The following is a 23,508-nucleotide window of genomic DNA, read 5'->3' on the forward strand; positions in this document are numbered from 1 at the left end:
AAATGTAGCAGAAAACGAAACTTTCCAGACTTACAATATTTCTTCTACTGCCTATGCTTCCATTTGTACTGGATATATAAAATAGATCAACACTTGCATTGTAAGTTCTATATATATATATATATATATATATATATATATATGCAGTATATATATTTATATATTGGCAAATCTCTCTGCATGGGTTTGCCAGCATCATAAGTGGCAGTTTTTTTTTGTTTGTTTTTTTACTTTGGCACGAAGTGAAATACATGGCACTATTTATCTAGACAATGTTTGAGATGAGTTATCAAGGTACAGTATATTATTATTATTACTATATATCTGGGTTCTGTATAGCACAACTAATGGAGATGCTGCAATGAAAGTAGGTGACAACACACCTAGGTGCTACAAAAAGTCCATGAATATAAGTTTTTACATTTTTACCACCCAGTATTACATCACATCTAAAATGGGCACTGGCAGAATCTAAAACTTTTTATATGTCGTACATCTTGGCAAAACATTAACCCTTCTAATATACTTCATAAACATGTTATCTCCTTTTTACAGAAATCATGGCTTATAAAAAAAAAGACCACTAGGGGTCCCTATACCATCAACGACATAATCCTGTCCGATTGTAGTATCATTTTTGACCCAGCTGAAGCACAGTCTGGGACAAATTCCAGCAAGTGAGGGCGGGACACTCCTGTCTTGTCTATCGGACTTCTGCCTTTAAAAAGAGGGGAGGGGGTTACAGAGCAGCCTGCAGTGATTGGATGAACTTTACATCTGGTGTAGGGTAGTTCATCCAGCATTTGCCTGTTCATCGGCTGATCCCTGGACCTATTCCCTCGGTGCTGTGTCTGCCAAGTCAGCCGATAAATGCCCCCAACTGAGGTCTAGGATAAAGGGAGCCATACGGTGAAAGAGTAATGCACTGGGCTTTTTCCCTAAGCATATTTGGACCACAATCATTACATTACTGAAATATTTTTGCTCTGTAATTGCTGTTTGATTCATTTTAGCTGACTTGTCCTTGTCTTTCTCCTTGAGTTCTTGCATAAAGATGTTACTTTCAACCACAGGAATGCATTTAAGTGCTTGTGTTTTACTTGACAATAAGAGATAAGATGTTCAAGGCTTACTATTCCTACTTTTTCCTTGTCTGCCTCTTTGTTCAGTGGCCAACAGGTTGATATTGCCCTATACAATAGGCCCAATAATCAGTCAGCAAACAGGCTAAAAGAACAGGCACCTGCCCCCTATAGGACAAAGTAAGTGCAGCCTTAGAGTAGAGAAAGCAGCATGGCGATGGCTAGGGATAGAGAAATGAGCATGGACAGAGACCCGGCAATGGTGAGTGTCAAGAGTGACAATGCACTGATGGATTCCAACCACAAGCATTACAAGTTTTTTTTCAAATTAAAAATCATAATTAGGTTAATATATCCCCCCCCCCCCAAACCTTTTATATGAAGGGTCATGGTTGTTCCAGCGGTCAGACCCTCACTGATTAGGAATGAGCAGAGCTGTGGGGGGAAGGGCTAGGGGAGAAAGTGTGCCGTGCATGCTGGGCGTACTTGAGTGCCAAAAAGCTAATTTTTCTTGGCCAGGGTAAGGGGCTAGGTCAGCAAACTGAACATTTGGTCTTGATGAAAAAAAAGGCCTTGCTACAGGTCTGTGTTAGGAAATAGTGCCAATACCTAGTGATATAGTACGACACCACTGAGTTAATTTTTTTTATGTGGTCTTCAATGGCAAACTAGATCAAAAAGTCATAAAATGTGTAGGTGTTACATACCTGCCCAGGATCTGATATCCCTTAATCCCTGCTATATGACCACACCTTGTATCGGTAACAGGTTCTTTTTCTTTCACTTTTATTGCTGTGACCTGTTACTGTAAAAAGAATGCTTACTCCTTGCCTTCTACTTCTGATGTAATTAGGGTCAACTCTTAAAGACTTTAACAGGAACAAAATAGTACACCACTTAGATGTATGTATGTGGTGTGCACTTATGAGGGGAGGACAATACGCTCCACTACACTTAAAAAATATTTGTCTACAACACCAGCAGGTGTGTACTTTTGCCTGGCCTTTCACAGTAAAAAAATAAGATGTACCTTCCTCCGTTCCCCTGGGGCCTCCAGTAACCGTCTCCAGTTTCCGCCGCGATCCTCTTCCTGGTTGCTGGTGGTCGGCGAGTTATACTGCTCTCAGCCAATCACCGGCCGCAGTGAAGTTCCGACTCGGCTGGCGATAGGCTGAGCGGCAGTGTGAGAACGCATCAAGACACAAAATTCTTCACTACACCGGCCCCTGCTGCCGGGGCCGAAAACGTCACATTGCCGCTCAGCCTATCGCCGGCCGAGCCGGGACTTCATTGCAACCGGTGATTGGCTGAGCGCAGTATGACTCGCTGACCACCAGCAACCAGGAAGAGGATCGCGGCGGAGACCGGAGCCGGTTACCGGAGGCCCCGGAGGAGTGGACGAAGGCATGTACATCTTTATTTTTTTACTGCCGGCAGTATGGGAGACAATTTTTATATTTTGGAGTTCTCCTTTAAGTCTTTAACAGGAACAAAATGGTACACCATTTAGATGTACGTATGTGGTCTGCACTAATGGGTGGAGGACAATGCACTCCAGTACGACGTGAATCGCTGCTGTTAAAAAGCCTTTCTGTGCAACAGATTGATCTCTGTCCCGCTCAGTAATAGAACGCTGATGTTACTGGGACGGGAAACACTGCTGTAAAAATGATTTTCTGTGCAACACACTGCTGTCTGTCCCTCTCTGTAATAGAACGCTGATGTGACTGGGAGGTGAATCGCTGCTGTAAAAATGCTTTTCTGTGCAACACACAGCGCTGTCTGTCCCTCTCTCTCTCTCTACAATAAAAGACTGAAGTGACTGGTCGCAAGATGGCTGCTGATTATATAGTGCTGTGAGATCACAGGGGTGACTGGCTGCTGATAGGCTGCATGCTGCATGTGATTCAGGGTCATCCCGCCTACCCTTGTTCTTGCCTTCCCAGGATTCCTTGCCCCATGTCCTCACATGTGGATCCGCCATTTTAGATGCCCTGGAGCCTGGACCAAACTAAATGGAGTTTAATGAAGCAATCTGCGCGATCGAATCATGGCGATATTCATTTTTCCTGAAATACGTAACAAATTCGGATTGGTCAGATTTCGATTCGCTCATCCCTAACTTGAAATATAAAAAGTGTTACATCTTGTTACATTTAGGAATTTCAAATCACTTGCTTTGAATTGCCCTTATGACTCATGAAAAAGTCAAATAAATTTGGGCATGTCTAGACTTTCTTAAACATTCCTTCACGCAAGTTATTTGAAGCAATCCTTTAAGTATTTATTTAGGAAAGACAAGTATGGAAGCCCGCTGGTGCCTGGGTAAGATTGTCCATGAATTTAGAAATTCACAATATTTATTCGCAGTGTTTAGAATTAGGTGACAAACCTGTGGGGCATGTGCTTAAAGTGGCACACAGCAGAATTTAACTTTAAAGGCAGCAACATGAGTGTCAGGTCAAGGTGACATCACACATGACCTGCTGATGTGAGTGACATCATCTCCACTAAGCCTCCTGCATCTCTATCCTCTGTCCTTGTCATTTTATTTGTCCCCCCACCCTGAGCACTTTTTATTACAACCGGACAACTTCTTAAGATGTTAATATCTTAAGAGTAGCACTTTGGTATCCTTCTACAGCTATGTTCACATTATTCAAGTGTTTTCAGGGTATACATTGGCCCACTGGCATAAAGTGATGTTGATGTATACCATGAAGTACCATAACTGAAACATAATATTTTTTTAATTCAGTTTCCATTTTTTGAGTGTAATTTTTTTCTGCATATTATTAAGGGGTCAGCCGTATAGTCTTAGCTTTCTGCACAGCATTTAGAGGTATGCTTTACAGCAGGCCCATGGATATTTGATGGGAAACAATAGACTGGAGGGATCCTTATTGACTTTTATGGGAAAGCTTTCTAGGCATGTGCTGTGACCTGTGCAGAGGTCAGTGTGCAAGATGGAGGAGAGATTGAACTCTAACACTCTGACACCACGGGGTGAGATCTTTCATGCAGCCCCAGATCGAGGGAGATTATCAATGGTCTTTTATGTCCTCCATTTTCTAATAATTGCTCCCACAGTTGATTTCTTCACACCAAGCTGGTTGCCTATTGCAGATTCAGTCTTCCCAGCCAGGTGCAGGTCTACAATTTTGTTTCTGGTGTCCTTTGACTGCTCTTTAGTCTTGGCCATAGTGGAGTTTGGAGTGTGACTGTTTGAGGATGTAGACAGGTGTCTTTTATACTGATAACAAGTTCAAACAGGTGCCATTAATACAGGTAACGAGTGGAGGACAGAGGAAACTCCTAACCCCTTAGGGACTCACCAACCAAGGGGGGGGGGGACACAGCTGTGTGGCTGTGTCCCCCCCTTGGTTGTGAGGTAGCCCCTGGCACACATGTATATTGTCCATTAGTTAACCATGCTCAGTATAAGCTGGTTGTGATAGCCATTGTACACTCGGATGTTAGGTCATGGCCATACTTGTTATTTATTTGTTTCCAGCTTGACTGATGCAGGAATTTTTTTTTCTCTCTGGCTTTCATTCCAGGGACCCTTACTATTTACTTATTGTGTATACCCGGGGGGGCAGGTGGTTATTTGGATAATCATCCTCCACCATTTTTTCTGATGTTTTTAAGTGGTTTTAAATGTCTGTGCTTTTGTTGTGTGATTTAATAAAGATTTCTATACCTTTCTACAGTACAATTGTGGTGTGCATCCTAATATAGTGGCTAGCTTTTTTCTTTTGGTTTATAACTTTTTGTTAAAGTCGGATGTGTAAATGAATTTTTTTTTCCACTAAAATGCAGTTTTTCCCCAAAATTTTACAAGGGGTAATTGGAGAAAATGCCCCCCAAAATGTGTAACCCCATTTCTTCTGAGTATGAAAATACCCCATGTGTGGACATCAAGTGCTCTGCTGGCGAACTGTAATGCTCAGGAGAGAAGGAGTCACATTTGGCTTTTTTAAAACAAATTTTGTTGAAATGGTTTTTTGGGGGCATGTCGCATTTAGGAAGCCCCTATGGTGCCAGAACAGCAAAAAATAAATATAAAAAACCCACATGACATACTATTTTGGAAACTACACCCCTAAAGGAACGTAACAAGGGGTATAGTGAGTCTTAACACCCCACAGTTGTTTGATGACTTTTCGTTAAAGTCGGATGTGTAAATAAAAATGTTTTTTCACTAAAATGCAGTTTTTTCCCCAAATTTTACAGTTTTACAAGGGGTAATAGGAGAAAATGTCCCCCAAAACACCATTTATTCTGAGTATTGAAATACACCATATGTGGATTTAAAGTGCTCTGCGGGCGAACTACAATGCCCAGAAGAGCAGGAGCACCATTGAGCTTTTGGAGAGAGAATTTGTTTGGAACGGGATCGGGGGCCATGTGCGTTTACAAAGCCCCCATGTTGCCAGAACAGTGGAACCCCCCACATGTGACCCCATTTTGGAAACTTCACCCCTCACAGAATTTAATAAGGGGTGCAGTAGGCATTTTCACCCCACTGGCGTTTGATAGATCTTTGGAACAGTGGGCTGTGCAAATGAAAAATTACATTTTTCATTTTTATGGACCACTGTTCCAAAAATCAGTCAGACACCTGTGGGTGTAAATTCTCACTGTACCCCTTATTACTTTACATGAGGGGTGTAGTTTTCAAAATGGGGTCACATGGTGGGGGGGGGGGGGTCCATTGTTCTGGCACCATGGAGACTTTGTAAACACAAGTGGCCTGCAATTTCGGACAAATTGCCCAATGGCGCTCCTTCTCTTCTGATCATTGTAGTGCGCCTGCAGAGCACTTTACATCCACATATGGGGTATTTTCTTAGTCAGAAGAAATGGGGTTACAAATTTTGGGTTCTTTTATCCTATTTTCCCTTGTGAAAATGAAAAATTTAGGCTAACACCAGCATTTTAGTGAACGAGCGGCGGGGACCAGAATTCCCACAGTCGTACAGGTACGCCCTGGGTCCTTAAGGATCGGGGATGCAGGGCGTACCTGTAAGCCTGCATCCCCAAAAGGTTAAAGGTGTACTCCACTGGACAACATTTTCTTTTAAATCCACTGGTGGCAGAAAGTTAAACAGATTTGTAAATTACTTCTATTAAAAAATCCCAATCCTTCCAGTACTCATCAGCTGCTGTATGCTCCACAGGAAGTTCTTTTCCTTTTGAATTTCCTTTCTGTCTGACCACAGTGCTCTCTGCTGACACCTCTGTCTTTGTCAGGAACTGTCCAGAGCAAGAGAGGTTTGCTATGGGGATTTGCTCCTACTCTGGACAGTTCCTAAAATTGACAGAGGTGTCAGCAGAGAGTACTGTGGTCAGACAGAAAGGAAATTCAAAATGAAAAGAACTTCCTGTGTATTATAAGTACTGAAAGGATTGGGATTTTTTATCAGAAGTAATTTACAAACCTTTCTGGCACCAGCTGATTTTAAAGAAAATATTTCCCAGTGGAGTACCCCTTTAAAGAAGAAGTTACAGGTCTGTGAGAGCCAGAAATCTTGCTTGTTTGTAACATGATAACTTAGTAACATAGTTCATAATGTTTAAAAAGGCCATCAAGTTCAACCTATATCCCTAATGAGTCCCAACTGAGTTGATCCAGAGGAAGGCAAAAAACCCTCATACTAGAGGTAAAAATTCCTTCCCGACTCCAAATATGGCATCAGAATAAATCCCTGGATCAATGTTCTGTCCCTATAAATCTAGAATCCATAACCTGTAATGTTATTCACCAAAAATGCATCCAGACCCCTTTTAAATTCTTTTACAGAGTTCACCATGACCACTTTCTCAGGCAGAGAATTCCACAGTCTCACTGCTCTTACAGTAAAGAACCCCCGTCTGTGCTGGTGTGGAAACCTTCTTTCCTCTAGACGTAGAGGATGTCCCCTTGTTATAGATACAGTCCTGGGTATAAATAGATCATGGGAGAGATCTCTGTACTGCCCCCTGATATATTTATACATAGTTATTAGGTCTCCCCTAAGCCTTCTTTTTTCTAAACTAAATAACCCTAATTCTGATAATCTTTCTGGGTACTGTAGTCCTCCCATTCCCTTTATTACTCTGGTTCCCCAAATACTTACCCAGGTGACCAAATACTTATTTTCCACCATAATTTGCAAATAAATTCTTTAAAAATCAGACAATGTGATTTTATGGATTTTTTTCTCTCATTATGTCTCTCATAGTTGAGGTATAGCTATGAGGAAAAAAGGCTTTCCAAATTGGGTGCCCCTACACACTAGTGTGTTGGCGGCAATCTACAGATGTAACTATCTGGTCCACAGCAGCAGCCACCACCCATCTCTTAAATATTCATGGGGGATCCTTCACCTATGTGAGCACACTGTTGAAAGGCATATGGGAGCTGATTGGATGAGGGCAGGGAAACCCTATGCCGGCTCCTGCCTCCATTGCGCAAAGGACGGTATTAGCATATTAGCAATGAACGGTATTAGCATATTAGCAATGGACAGTATTAGCATATTAGCAATGGACAGTATTAGCATATTAGCAATGGACGGTATTAGCATATTAGCAATGAACGGTATTAGCATATTAGCAATGGACAGTATTAACATATTAGCAATGGACGGTATTAGCATATTAGCAATAGATGGTATTAGCATATTAGCAACAGACTAATACTTCTTGTATCTCCTGAACAGCGGCATCAATCAGAGTAAGTTATACCTCATTTTAATCCGGTTCACCCCCACACTGTGTATTGGGTTTAGTGTGGTTGAACCGGCTGTCAGTTTCCCTTCAGGCTGTCAACAGTCTTTGATGTAGTTGGTTGATCTGATCATTTTGGGCCTACAGCTGACCCTTCTGCTTCACCCAGCGCCCGTGAATTCATTACACAAGATTAATTCTGATGACTGGCTGTTTTTTTTTTAACCAAGTTTCCAGTCGAATGTCTAGACTAAATGCTGAAGGGACTAGGAACCAGACGAGGAGCTGCTGCTGTAAAAGCAAGAAAGTTCAGAACGTGAAATATTTTCAGACGTTCTTATCACTCTGAGGCATTTGTCATTCTCAAATTAATATCCAAATGAGAAAATAGGGGACGAAGTTTACTTCTAGATATGTGCCAAGAGAAAAACGTGCAGAGGAATTTCCTCCCTGAATTGACAAGCGATGCAAAAATATAATTTTGCCATAATTTGTAAGGCAAAATATGACTGACCTATAGCGACTTAGCATTATTTCTTAATGTGGCATCTAGGTCAAGATATTCCGAACTATTATGTACAAGTTACAGTCATTTAGATATCCATGAAGCACTCCGTATAGATAATGTGCATTATACAACCCCTCATGAATGATCAGCTGTAGTTTTGTCTGTAGGAAAATCCTGCAGCAGTGTTCATTTTTCCTGCAGTGCCTCCAGAGGGAAAATGAAGAATTACACCTTACTGCGGAGCTGTCTGTGTAAAGGTCGCCAAAGTCAGAGACAATGGGGGAGATAATTAAACTAAATTAAATGTGATGCAATATGCAGACAAAAATGGCTTACATGACTTTCGCGCATTTTAATAGTGACAGTTTATTGAGGTGAATATGCCGATTTTCAAGTCTAAAAAAGTAGCACTTTTTTTTTTATAAGGGTCATTAGGGCAATAAGTCTTTTTGGAAAGTTTCTGGTGGCAGCTTAGAGCTGGTATAGTGCAGTGGGGAGGTCAGCCAAGTGTATTAAGAGGCATAGACTTCTTAATAAATCAGTCAAAACAAGAGGCTTTTATTTAAGATTGACAAGTAACAACCTCCCACGTGATTTAAAGACTTTTTAGACACCTTTGTGACTCACTTGACAATGGGATGTGGCTTATCAAAGGAATGCAAGGCCTAGCAGAAAAGGGAACATGGCTTAAATGTCCCAAAAATGCACAAACTGAGTCACTCTTATGAATTTGGCACATTTTCAGCCATTCTTGTCTAAATTTGCACTGATTGCCCCTTCAGTGGTTTTAGTCGACTGGACTGTCTAAGATGTATGGTGTCCTGTCTGGCTGTGGCTTACCCCTCCCCAATAGCAATACATAAATGCTCAGGTGTGCCAAATATCCATGTCTATGGGGAAATTGGGATAGATAACCTTCCACTGAACAAAAGTTTGGTCAACAGTTATTGCATATGTTTAGCTAACTTCAGCCACAGATAAAAGGGGTACTCTGCTGGAATTATTATTTTTTTGTTAAACCAACTGGTGCTAGAAAGTTAAACAGATTTGTAAATTACTTCTATTTAAAAATATTAATCCTTCCAGTACTTAGCTGTTGTATGCTCCACGGGAAGTTCTTTTCTTTTTTAATGTCCTTTCTGCCTGACCACAGTGCTCTCTGCTGACACCTCTGTCCATTTTAAGAACTGTCCAGAGTAGGAGCACCTCTCCTGCTCTGGACAGTTCCTAAAATGGACAGAGGTGTCAGCAGAGAGCACTGTGGTCTGGCAGAAAAGAAATTCAAAATGAAAAGAACTTCCTGTGGAGCACACAGCAGTTGAAAAGTACTGGAAGGATTAAGATTTTTTAATAGAAGTAATTTACAAATCTGTTTAACTTTCTGGCACCAGTTGATTTGGAAAAAATTTTTTTTCCAGTGGAATACCCCTTTAAAGGGGTTGTCTAGTGAAAATTAACGTATTTCCTATCCACAGGATGAAGGATAAGTATCTGATCCTGAAGGTCTCCGATAGCTGGGACCCCGTGGCCTCCTGGCTAGTACTAGCTCTGGCTAGTACAGCACTCCATGTACAGCTTCAGAAGAATGTATTAATACAGTGACCCCCCGACCTACGATGGCCCCAACATACGATCATTTCAACATGCGATGGCGTCTCAGAGGCAGCATCAACATACAATGCTTTTGTATGTCGGGGCCATCGCATAAACAGCTATCCAGCAGCGCAGACTGCTTCAGCTGCCACCGGATAGCCGTTTACGGTGCCCTGTGTGGTCCGCTGACGATCACTTACCTGTCCTCGGGGCTCCGGCGCTTCCTCTTGGGGATCCCCTGCATTGTCGGCGCTCTCCATCGTCGTCATCACGTCGCTGCACACGCCGTCCCGTCATCCAATAGGAGCGGCGTGCGTAGCGATGTGATGGCGGCGACGGAGAGCGAGGATGCCGGGGAAGCAGAGGCCTTGCCGGAGCGTCGGGGACACCTCGGGGTCGCGGCGACAGCAATGGAGGGCGACATCCAGGGCAGCTGTGACGGTCCGGTGCGGCTGGGACAGGTGAGTACAACCTTTTAATACCAGTGGTATTCAACCTGCGGACCTCCAGATGTTGCAAAACTACAACTCCCAGCATGCCCGGACAGCTGTCCGGACATGCTGGGTGTTGTAGTTTTGCAACATCTGGAGGTCCGCAGGTTGTAGACCACTGTCCTATACTTTCCATTGCATGGATCCCTCAACATACGATGGTTTCAACAAACGATGGTCCATTTGGAACGGATTACCATCGTATGTTGAGGGACCACTGTACAGACAAGGGGTACATCATAAAGTTGAAAAACTCTATGACAGAGGAAATTCTGTCTCAGAAAACGTCATTAAAATCCCCAATCTGTATAATTAGAGGAAATAAACTTAAAGTATAAGACAGGTCACATTACCCAATGAATCATACATGAGAGAACAACCCTTCTCTTGTTTATCACACGCAGATTCACAATATTTTGTCTTGTGAAACACCCGTATCTAAGGATTTGCCCCGAAATAATCATGTTAATTCATTTCCACGTCTGCTATGTCTGATAAAAATGTCTCTAGGCTGAATTCCACTAAAGTCATATGACCGATTAACTATTTACTAGAAAATCATTGTCTGTTTCTTTCTTCTGTAGTTGTAACAACTTTATATGGCTTGGCGGAAATGATGGGAGCGCGGTTCCTATTTCCGTGTAAATCATGGACAAAAGCCGCTTACTGTCTGTGAGTTCCTGGAATGTCAGTATTAACGTAGACAACCATCCATTGTCCGGAGAAGAAGCCACTCAGGCCTTTTCAGGTGAACCCGTTGCTTAGGAAGAGGTCACAAGGCTCTGTTATGTTTTGGATGAGTTTAGCTTTGTAGCCTTTTTGTTGAAATGTCCCCCCCTAGTGTTCAGAATTACTTAAAGGGGTACTCCGGTGGAAAATAAAAATATTTTAAATCAACTGGTGTCAGAAAGTTAACCAGATTTGTAAATTACTTCTATTTTAAAAAAAATCTAGTACTTATAAGCTGCTGTATGCTCCAGAGGAAGGTCTTTTCTTTTTGAATTTCCTTTCTGTCTGACCACAGTGCTCTCTGCTGACACCTCGGTCCATATCAGGAACTGTCCAGAGCAGAAGAGATTTGCTACGAGGTTTTTTTTCCTACTCTGGACAGTTCCTGATATGGACAGGGGTGTCAGCAGAGAGCACTGTGGTCAGACAGAAAATAAATTCAAAAAGAAAAGAACTAGCCGAGGTATGATGGTTGTACACCAACACCTCTTTGAAAAAAGAGAATAAAAAGTAACCAACCCCTCAAGGCTAGTATCAGACAACCTGATACATGATAAAATAAATAGACTACAATAAAGATTAGGGCCGTTTTGACAAACTAGTGCCCTGAAACGCGTCTAGGTGTTGTAATACCGCATCCCCGATATCCACACGCTAACATGAGGACTCCAAGCCAGTTATTTGGGCTGCAACCACAGCTCGGCATCAACCAGCCGTCCTGTATCCAGCTCCAACATCCAGGCATTGCTGCCGATTGCCCGTGAGGTCACACGCCATAGGACACCACGAGGTCTGCACACAAAGGCTGTATACCACCATCTATCAGCGGATATCCTGCAAGCGGCATTCACTACAACTGGGTCTGTGGCAGGCAAACCAGCCGCGGCGACGCATGCCAGCATCCCGTACCATCCAATGAGGTTGCGGACCTCATCATTTGTCCACGTGTGTTAACATCTGCTGGGTCACCAACAGGCTGGTAACTATATACCCATCTACTATATATTTCCTTGGAACTATATCCTATTGTGGATTACCAGTCTATTTTCTGATGCCGGAGCATCAAAGGATCTATTACTCTTGATACCTCATAGTGATGCTATATATCGGTGTGTGTATTATGTTATGATACATGTTTTATTAGATTATATTTTATTTAACACTTATTACCCAGTATTACGAGGTTTAATTGTACTAATTGTGTATTTTAATAAATATTTAATATCTATATCATCAAATTGAAGCACGATCCTAATCTTTATTGTAGTATATTTATCTTATGTATCAGGTTGTCTGATACTAACCTTGAGGGGTTGGTTATTTTTTATTCTAATTTACAAATCTGTTTAACTTTCTGGCGCCAGTTGATTAAAAAAAATAATAATAATAATAATAATTCCCAGCGGAGTACCCCTTTAAAGAGGTTCTGTTTTCTCTCCTGACATATCAAGTCCCTGCATGAATTATCAATGCAAAAGTATCGTTTTTCCCCAAACTCTGTGTTGTGCAGGTCCTCTGTTATGCCTCCTGGAAATGTATAAATAAATTTACTAATAACCTTTCATTGTTCTCCTTATTAATGAGCCACTCTCCAGCACAGTCTGAAATTGCTCAATCTCATCAAAGAGACAATGGGGGGAGATTTATCAAAACCTGTGCAGAGGAAGAGTGGTGCAGTTGCCCATAGCAACCAATCAGATTGCTTCTTTCATTTTCCACAGGCCTCTAAAGAGGCCTGTGGAAAATGAAAGAAGCAATCTGATTGGTTGCTATGGGCAACTGCACCACTCTTCCTCTGCACAGGTTTTGATAAATCTCCCCCAATGGGAATAGTAACACCCATTTTACCAAATATTTCACACATTTCCAGAAGCTACAAGTGTCCTCTTAGCATGTGGTACTCCCTGTATCTAATTGCATGCATTGCAGATGGGACCGTCGTTGGACGTGCCTATTTAAATAGTGGCTCACAATTATTCTTACAGTTCACCAATAACTACAGACTGCTCCTGGCCTGTCCACTATTTAAATTGACAAGTCCAATTGTCATCTGTAATTATTGTACAGGCAAGTGCCAGCCCCGGTCTGTAGCATGGCCTGTAAAGGTGCCTAAGGCTTCTTTCCCACTGCTGTTGTGATACGGCAGTGTGACGTCCGTTGGGGAAATATACTGTACATCATGCAACGTTTTATCCTCCCGCTACTCCTGCCAGAAAACAGCGGCTCCCGAAGGACCCCATTATTAGTAAATGGGATCTGTCAGGACCCATTGTTTCCAGTTGTACCCCATCAAAAATAACGCCCGTTAAGGCACAAGAAAAAAAAAAGTGCCTGACGGATGATTGCCGATGGGGCACAATGGCAGTGGGAAAGGGGCTGCAAAATGTAGGTGTTCTAAGTGAAAATGTAGGACAGCTATTTCATGGGGATTATTGGCATTGATATTGATATGTAGCCCTACTTTAAATGACAGCAACATTAGTCTGCAATTACCATATAAAAGTAAATGCCACTTATAATGGGTAGATAGGTGATAGATAGATAGATAGATATGAAAGATAGATAGATAGATAGATATGAAAGAGAGATAGATAGATAGATAGCAGCAACAGGAGAATACAGCAGCACACTGCTAGCACAAAGATATAGATGAAACAGGAGTATATAGATCGAACATGAAAATCTATACAGCTGTAGTGCAATAAATGAAAATATGAAATGATGAAACAGTGAGGTACTTAGCTTGCAAATTTGGCGGCCAAATAGCTTGGACCGTCCCACCACGGTAAGGTGTTTGTATTAGATAGATAGATATGAGATAGATAGATATGAGATAGATAGATAGATAGATAGATAGATAGATAGATAGATAGATAGGAGATAGATAGATAGATAGGAGAGAGATATGAGATAGATAGATATGAGATAGATAGATAGATATGAGATAGATAGATAGATAGATAGATAGGAGATAGATATGAGAGAGATAGATATGAGAGAGATAGATAGATATGAGATAGATAGATAGATATGAGATAGATAGATAGATATTAGATAGATAGGTCAGTTCAGTACGGCCGCCATCAGAGCCGCACTTAAGGTGCTTTATGCATAAGAATGACAGAAAGGAGACCAAGCTTTATTAAAAGGTCCCTGATGATATTGGCTATTGAAACGTGTTGGACCCTGTAAATTTGGACCCAACGGATCATCTACCCCGGACCCAGCGAGACCCGACCACAGCTTCAGAAACTCCCAGCTAAGTACTGTATGCACACTTACACTGATATCAGATATGGACTTGTTCATATGCAGCGGTAATAGTTAGTACTAACTGAAGGCACTATGCACACCTTGGGAGCATATCCGATATATCCTATGGACAGAGAACTATATACATCTTAGTCCTGTATGAATGCATCACTATTAGCTGCTGTTTAATATACTCGGTGTGAATAGAGAACATAATATATGCCTTGCAATACTGCAATGAAGTGTCACATATACAAGACAAAACGCTATGTGCAGTGACATCATTGCCTAGAGTGATCGCATATAACTGCTGCATGTCTACTAGACTCACAATTTTATCTCTTAAGTGCAGCCACCTGGCTATCCCTGGGCAACGTCCTAAGAGCAGGACTACTTAAATTACATACAGAGCTGAATATTCTATACCAAGTGTTATGAAACGTGTGCTCTGGGCGGTATAGGCGGCATGTGGAACGGGATGATAACAAAATTGCTGCCTTAATATTGACTGTGGAAAACGGTTGCCATAGGTGATTGCAATAACAAAAAGAGTGTGTTATTATATACGGAAGCTGTGTGTTTGGAGTAATACATATATGGAGTAATACATATATGGACATGTCCTTGTGATCTAGAGCGTATACACGGAGACACTTTGAGAAAGTAACCCAACGGTACATACCTTGTAAAAGCGTGAGATGTATCTTACTGCAATGTGAACTGCTACGTACAGACCCTTGATGTCACTTACTAACTTACTATTCAGGTGGAACAGATGTGGGCCCACTATCTTGGAGCGAAAACTGTTTAACTGTTTAGTGATACGGTGGTAATCTGAATCAGAACAGCGCAATAATTGTGCATTAGCAGTTCAGATGGTTGGAATGCGCACAATTTGTGGTCCATGCAATTATCAGTTAAGTCTGGCCGTACGTGGTCAATGTCTTATGATGCAACTGAATCACATTTGTGTGTACATAACCAACTGAAAACGTGCACTAAATGCATGATTTTTGATCAGATGCGGTAGCTATAGGTGTTGATAACGTAATCTACCTGCATTGTGTGTATATGACTAATAGTGTGTAATACATATAGTTATATTCATGGGGTAGTTCTAGGTATTGGTGAGGAGTTATTATGCATGGGTGATATTGTTATCCGTACATGCTGATGAGCCCTCATCTGTGCATTCTCATCCCACATGTGGTATAGCCTAGTAGGGATATCTGTTTATTTGTGCACTTCTTTCATTATTTTTGTGATTTCTGGTAGCGGCCTTTTTCTAATATTTTAAATTTTACCTGTTATAATAATAAAAGTAACTTTTTAAGGTTCCCTTTTTCGGTCATACATTTGTGTTATTAAATCTGGGAGACCTGAACATTATCTATTTTTGTAAATCAGTGCAATAGATAGATAGAAAGATATGAGATAGATAGATATGAGGTAGATAGATATGAGATAGATAGATAGATAGATATGAGGTAGATAGATTGATAGATATGAGATAGATAGATAGATAGATAGATATGAGGTAGATAGATATGAGGTAGATAGATAGATAGATAGATAGATATGAGATAGATAGATAGATAGATATGAGATAGATAGATAGATAGATAGATATGAGGTAGATATATAGATATGAGATAGATAGATAGATAGATATGAGATAGATAGATAGATAGATAGATAGATAGATAGATAGATAGATAGATATGAGATAGATAGATAGATATGAGATAGATAGATAGATATGAGATAGATAGATAGATATGAGGTAGATAGATAGATATGAGGTAGATAGATAGATATGAGGTAGATAGATAGATATGAGATAGATAGATAGATATGAGATAGATATGAGATAGATATGAGATAGATAGATAGATAGATAGATAGAACAATGGACAGTGCCCCACTGACATGTATGATATCCCCCATAAAGGACACAACAGGCTACTTCTGGAAACCTACTCGGAGATCTGAGTTATTCTTTTGATCAGAATTTATAGGGCACATGTGTATGTGGAAACACATTTAGGTTAAAATGATAAAACATCAAAGGCAGAGATTTGCAACACTTCAATTGTTAAAGAATTTCCTGGAAGTAGAATCCATTCAGAAGAAGTTTCTATCTTTACTCTTCCTGTAAGTGGTTTGCACTAGAAGCAATTTGCTGGATTTAAGACCTTGCATATCAAGGTGTCCATCAAGGTAACAGAGTTCAAACCCCACAAATATCCCATATACCAGGCACAGGGCAGCATGAAATGTTGGCATTGTTTCCAAAGTTGAGCGAATGTTGGTCACATGGAGACATCAGCTGCTGCTTTTTGAAGCCCCGGCACAGACCAACGTAATGACAATCCTCCGAAGCGTCCCTAATTGTAGGCTTCTACATTTCCATATATAGAATGGCCTTTTTCAGGCACACAGCTGAGGCTTACAACAACTGGTCTATGCAGGATTCACAATGGTTTGTCTATTATTATTATTGGCATCCAAGCAAGAACTGATTGGCCCTTTTGTTTAAGGAAAATAACAGAAATAATTGCATGGAAATGACCCAGTTGTCTAGAATGTGCTCATTGTAGAGGGAAGGCAACACAAAGTCACATGGTAGGAAACACGTAGCGCCATAATCATTATTATTATTACTATATTAATTCTATAGAGCACCCTAACTAAGAATGTATGGCTTAATATCTAATAACTCATTTATGCATCTGCTTGTATTATAAGACAGAGCCATAATAGAGAATGTTGCGGAAAAAAGACCTTTTGCGGGCGCTATTCCTGGTTCCAGTAAATTCAAGCAAGATGCTGGAGTATGGTTCAAGTGCTGCAGAGCACTATGTTTATTAAATATTAAAACCAATGACGCGTTTCGGAGGGACAGACCTCCTTCCTCAGATCGGCCAATCTGAGGAAGGAGGTCTGTCCCTCCGAAATGCGTCATTGGTTTTAATATTTAATAAACATATTGCTCTGCAGCACTTGAACCATACTCCAGCATCTTGCTTGAATTTACTGGAACCAGGAATAGCGCCCGCAAAAGGTATTTTTTTCCGCAACATTCTCTATATCCTGTATGGGAGAAGCTCTCTTCCTTCCCATTTCACCTTGGGCTCAGCAGTTCGTCTCCAGATGATCAACAGTACCCCATTGGGGTCATATGTGTATATTCTTCTCCTATCAGGTGAGCGGCCATCTTGAAGAGCCGATCTTACCCTGTCCCTGTTGATACTGGTACCTTGGGTAATACACGAGGCTCTGTCCTCTTTTTTTCTCCCCCTTCTTTTTCTTTACTAGAGCCATAACAGAGCACTTCTAGGGTCATGTGGAGCCTTTTCATACCTTTGAAGTCTTCCGATATTGTGCGCATCCAAAATAATAGCGACCTACTCCATTGTTTCCATATCTAGGGGAAAATATTTCTAACATACACAAACCAGGAGAAGCATCATATGGTGACACATAGAGATCCATACTATTGAGCTGCCACCCTACAACATTATAATCATTTTATGTAGTATGAGGAATGATAATACACATGGAGAAAGAAACCGCGTTTGGAACAGCTACTGTTCTTAGGGACCTGTACACACTGGATACCGGTGTGGATGTTCGTGTCGACCATAGAGTGCTCAGCCTGGACAGTAGGCAAATCCACAATGCAGCGATGATAAAGAAATGGAAGGTGGCACTCACCAGGTACGTAGCATCGAATCTTCTTTATTCAAATACAAAACGGTGCAGTGTCAAACAGAAAATTCAGAAAGACATGGATGCCGGGTGACCCGGAGTCCATGTCTTCCTGAATTTTATGTTTGGCACTGCACCATTTGTATTTGAATAAAGAAAATTCTCTGTTATAAACCTGGTGAGTGCCAACTTCCATTTCTTTATTATCTTTGATTTGTGAGTAATGATAATGTATATTAATTCTAGATAATGGATTGTGGTTAGAACCTTTAGGATATGGTTATAGCTTAGGGCTAGGTTCACACTCAATTGTGCCTCGACCCGTTCAGGGTCCATTTGGCTTTTTCTTTTTATATATTTTTTGTACCGAATCGACCCGGAACAGCTCGGAGCACAACTAACACCGCCGGGTCCCAATGGATCCCATTGACTTGAATGGGGTCTGTCAGGTGTCTGATATTTTACAGGATTTATAGGACATGCAATTTATTTTTTTACACTCAACTCCTGTCCTCCCGACAGACTGACCGACAAAGTTCCCATTACCGGAGCACAACTAACACTTCTGGGTCCCAATGGATCCCATTGACTTGAATGGGGTCTGTCGGGTGTCTGATATTTTACAGGAGTTATAGGACATGCAATATTGTTTTTTACGCTCAACTCCTGTCCTCCCGACGGACTGACCGACGAACTACCCAGACAAATGATAATATTGGTGTCCCCATAGACACCAGGGCCAGGTACAACTCAGGTACAAATATGTATGCTTTTTTAAACGTTTTAATATTATAGTATTACTTGCAGTCTACAGTCTCATTGTATAAATCTAGCTTGTACAGCACTTGTGTCATCACCTGTGGTAGAGCTCATTAGATGATATATGGTTTCACTTTATATGAACACGTGTTAATGCAACAGATGCCGTTGTTACGCCGAGCGCTCCGGGTCCCCGCTCCTTCCCGGAGCGCTCGCTACACTCCTCTCACTGCAGCGCTCCGGTTGGTTCCACGGACCCGGGGCGCTGCGATACCGCCTCTGGCCGGGATGCGATTCGCGATGCGGGTAGCGCCCGCTCGCGATGCGCACCCCGGCTCCCGTACCTGACTCGCTCTCCGTCAGTCCTGTCCCGGCGCGCGCGGCCCCGCTCCCTAGGGCGCGCGCGCGCCGGGTCTTTGCGATTTAAAGGGCCACTGCGCCGCTGATTGGCGCAGTGGTTCCAATTAGTGTTTACACCTGTGCACTTCCCTATATCACCTCACTTCCCCTTCACTCCCTCGCCGGATCTTGTTGCCTTAGTGCCAGTGAAAGCGTTTCCTTGTGTGTTCCTAGCCTGTGTTCCAGACCTTCTGCCGTTGCCCCTGACTACGATCCTTGCTGCCTGCCCCGACCTTCTGCTACGTCCGACCTTGCTTCTGTCCACCCCCTTGTACCGCGCCTATCTTCAGCAGCCAGAGAGGTTGAGCCGTTGCTAGGGGATACGACCTGGTCACTACCGCCGCAGCAAGACCATCCCGCTTTGCGGCGGGCTCTGGTGAAAACCAGTAGTGACTTAGAACCGATCCTCTAGCACGGTCCACGCCCATCCCTCTCTGGCACAGAGGATCCACTACCTGCCAGCCGGCATCGTGACAGTAGATCCGGCCATGGATCCCGCTGAAGTTCCTCTGCCAGTTGTCGCTGACCTCACCACGGTGGTCGCCCAGCAGTCACAACAGATAGCGCAACAAGGCCAACAGCTGTCTCAACTGACTGTTATGCTACAACAGTTTCTACCACAGCTTCAGCAATCATCTCCTCCGCCAGCTCCTGTACCTCCTCCGCAGCGAGTGGCCGCTTCTGGACTACGACTATCCTTGCCGGATAAATTTGATGGGGACTCTAAGTTTTGCCGTGGCTTCCTTTCCCAATGTTCATTACACTTGGAGATGATGTCGGACCAGTTCCCCACTGAAAGGTCTAAGGTGGCTTTCGTAGTCAGCCTGCTGTCTGGAAAAGCCCTAGCCTGGGCCACGCCGCTCTGGGACCGCAATGACCCCGTCACTGCCTCTGTACACTCCTTCTTCTCGGAAATTCGAAGTGTCTTTGAGGAACCTGCCCGAGCCTCTTCTGCTGAGACTGCCCTGTTGAACCTGGTCCAGGGTAATTCTTCCGTTGGCGAGTATGCCGTACAATTCCGTACACTTGCTTCTGAATTATCCTGGAACAATGAGGCCCTCTGCGCGACCTTTAAAAAAGGCCTATCCAGCAACATTAAAGATGTTCTGGCCGCACGAGAAATGCCTGCTAATCTTCATGAACTTATTCACCTAGCCACTCGCATTGACATGCGTTTTTCCGAAAGGCGTCAGGAGCTCCGCCAAGATATGGACTCTGTTCGCACGAGGCGTTTCTTCTCCTCGGCTCCTCTCTCCTCTGGTTCCCTGCAATCTGTCCCTGTGCCTCCCGCCGTGGAGGCTATGCAGGTCGACCGGTCTCGCCTGACATCTCAAGAGAGGACACGACGCCGCATGGAGAACCTCTGCCTGTACTGTGCTAGTACCGAACACTTCCTGAGGGATTGTCCTATCCGCCCTCCCCGCCTGGAAAAACGTACGCTGACTCCGCACAAAGGTGAAACAATCCTTGATGTCTACTCTGCTTCTCCACGTCTTACTGTGCCTGTGCGGATGTCTACCTCTGCCTTCTCCTTCTCTTCTGTGGCCTTATTGGACTCTGGATCTGCAGGAAACTTTATTTTGGCCTCTCTCGTCAACAGGTTCAACATCCCAGTGACCAGTCTCACCAGACCCCTTTACATCAATTGTATAAACAATGAAAGGTTGGACTGTTCCATACGTTTCCGCACGGAGCCCCTTCTAATGAGCATCGGATCTCATCAAGAGAGGATTGAACTTTTGGTCCTCCCCAATTGCTCCTCGGAAATTCTCCTTGGACTTCCCTGGCTTCAACTTCATTCCCCAACCCTGGATTGGTCCACTGGGGAGATCAAGAGTTGGGGGCCCTCTTGTTCCAAGGACTGTCTAAAACCGGTTCCCAGTAACCCTTGCCGTGACTCTGTGCTTCCTCCAGTAACCGGTCTCCCTAAGGCCTATATGGACTTCGCGGATGTTTTCTGCAAAAAACAAGCGGAGACTCTACCTCCTCACAGGCCTTATGATTGTCCTATCGACCTCCTCCCGGGCACTACTCCACCCCGGGGCAGAATTTATCCTCTCTCTGCCCCAGAGACTCTTGCCATGTCTGAATACGTCCAGGAGAATCTAAAAAAGGGCTTTATCCGTAAATCCTCCTCTCCTGCCGGAGCCGGATTTTTCTTTGTGTCCAAAAAAGATGGCTCTCTACGTCCTTGCATTGACTACCGCGGACTTAATAAAATCACGGTTAAGAACCGCTACCCCTTACCCCTCATCTCTGAACTCTTTGATCGCCTCCAAGGTGCCCACATCTTTACTAAATTGGACTTAAGAGGCGCCTATAACCTCATCCGCATCAGAGAGGGGGATGAGTGGAAAACAGCATTTAACACCAGAGATGGACACTTTGAGTATCTGGTCATGCCCTTTGGCCTGTGCAACGCCCCTGCTGTCTTCCAAGACTTTGTTAATGAAATTTTTCGTGATCTGTTATACTCCTGTGTTGTTGTATATCTTGATGATATCCTAATTTTTTCGGCCAATCTAGAAGAACACCGCCAGCATGTCCGTATGGTTCTTCAGAGACTTCGTGACAATCAACTCTATGCTAAAATTGAGAAATGTCTGTTTGAATGCCAATCTCTTCCTTTTCTAGGATACTTGGTCTCTGGCCAGGGACTACAAATGGACCCAGATAAACTTTCTGCCGTCTTAGATTGGCCACGCCCCTCCGGACTCCGTGCCATCCAACGTTTTTTGGGGTTCGCCAATTATTACAGGCAATTTATTCCACATTTTTCTACCATTGTGGCTCCTATTGTGGCTTTAACCAAAAAAAATGCCGATCCCAAGTCTTGGCCTCCTCAAGCGGAAGACGCCTTTAAACGACTCAAGTCTGCCTTCTCTTCGGCTCCCGTGCTCTCCAGACCTGACCCATCTAAACCCTTCCTATTGGAGGTTGATGCCTCCTCAGTGGGAGCTGGAGCTGTCCTTCTACAAAAAAACTCTTCCGGGCATGCTGTTACTTGTGGTTTTTTTTCTAGGACCTTCTCTCCGGCGGAGAGGAACTACTCCATCGGGGATCAAGAGCTTCTAGCCATTAAATTAGCACTTGAGGAATGGAGACATCTGCTGGAGGGATCAAGATTCCCAGTTATTATTTACACCGATCACAAGAACCTCTCCTACCTCCAGTCTGCCCAACGGCTGAATCCTCGTCAGGCCAGGTGGTCTCTGTTCTTTGCCCGATTTAATTTTGAAATTCACTTTCGGCCTGCTGATAAGAACATTAGGGCCGATGCTCTCTCTCGTTCCTCGGATGCTTCTGAAATTGAACTCTCTCCGCAACACATCATTCCTCCTGACTGCCTGATTTCCACTTCTCTAGCCTCCATCAGGCAAACTCCTCCAGGAAAGACCTTTGTTTCTCCACGCCAACGTCTCGGAATCCTCAAATGGGGTCACTCCTCCCATCTCGCAGGTCATGCGGGCATCAAGAAATCTGTGCAACTCATCTCTCGCTTCTATTGGTGGCCGACTCTAGAGACTGATGTGGTGGACTTTGTGCGAGCCTGCACTATCTGTGCCCGGGATAAGACTCCTCGCCAGAAGCCCGCTGGTTTTCTTCTTCCTCTGCCTGTCCCCGAACAACCTTGGTCTCTGATTGGTATGGATTTTATTACTGACTTACCCCCATCCCATGGCAACACCGTTATTTGGGTGGTCGTTGATCGATTCTCCAAAATGGCGCATTTCATCCCTCTTCCTGGTCTTCCTTCAGCGCCTCAGTTGGCTAAACAATTTTTTGTACACATTTTTCGTCTTCACGGGTTGCCTACGCAGATCGTCTCGGATAGAGGCGTCCAATTTGTGTCTAAATTCTGGAGGGCTCTCTGTAAACAACTCAAGATTAAATTAAATTTTTCTTCTGCATACCATCCTCAATCCAATGGACAAGTAGAAAGAATTAACCAGATCTTGGGTGACTATTTACGACATTTTGTTTCCTCCCGCCAGGATGACTGGGCAGATCTTCTACCGTGGGCCGAATTCTCGTATAATTTCAGAATCTCTGAATCTTCCTCCAAATCCCCGTTTTTCGTGGTGTACGGCCGTCACCCTCTTCCCCCCCTCCCTACCCCCTTGCCCTCTGGTCTGCCCGCTGTGGATGAAATTTCTCGTGATCTCTCCATCATATGGAGAGAGACCCAAAATTCTCTCTTACAGGCTTCTTCACGCATGAAGAGATTCGCGGATAAGAAAAGAAGAGCTCCTCCCATTTTTTCCCCTGG

At 43.2% G+C, this 23,508-nt stretch overlaps 1 protein-coding gene across 2 annotated transcripts in view; it reads right to left on the minus strand.

The window, feature by feature from the left end:
• Nucleotides 1-12,697, minus strand: part of LOC130291504 (uncharacterized) — a 39,304-nt gene extending 26,607 nt beyond the window's left edge. For both annotated transcript variants that reach the window (XM_056540273.1, XM_056540272.1), the window contains exon 1: nt 12,676-12,697. The gene's annotated coding sequence lies outside the window, so the exon portion shown is untranslated. The remainder of the gene's footprint in view (nt 1-12,675) is intronic.
• Between the last annotated feature and the right edge of the window lie 10,811 nt (nt 12,698-23,508).

Source organism: Hyla sarda, chromosome 9 (genome assembly GCF_029499605.1).
Source record: "Hyla sarda isolate aHylSar1 chromosome 9, aHylSar1.hap1, whole genome shotgun sequence".
NCBI lineage: Eukaryota > Metazoa > Chordata > Amphibia > Anura > Hylidae > Hyla > Hyla sarda.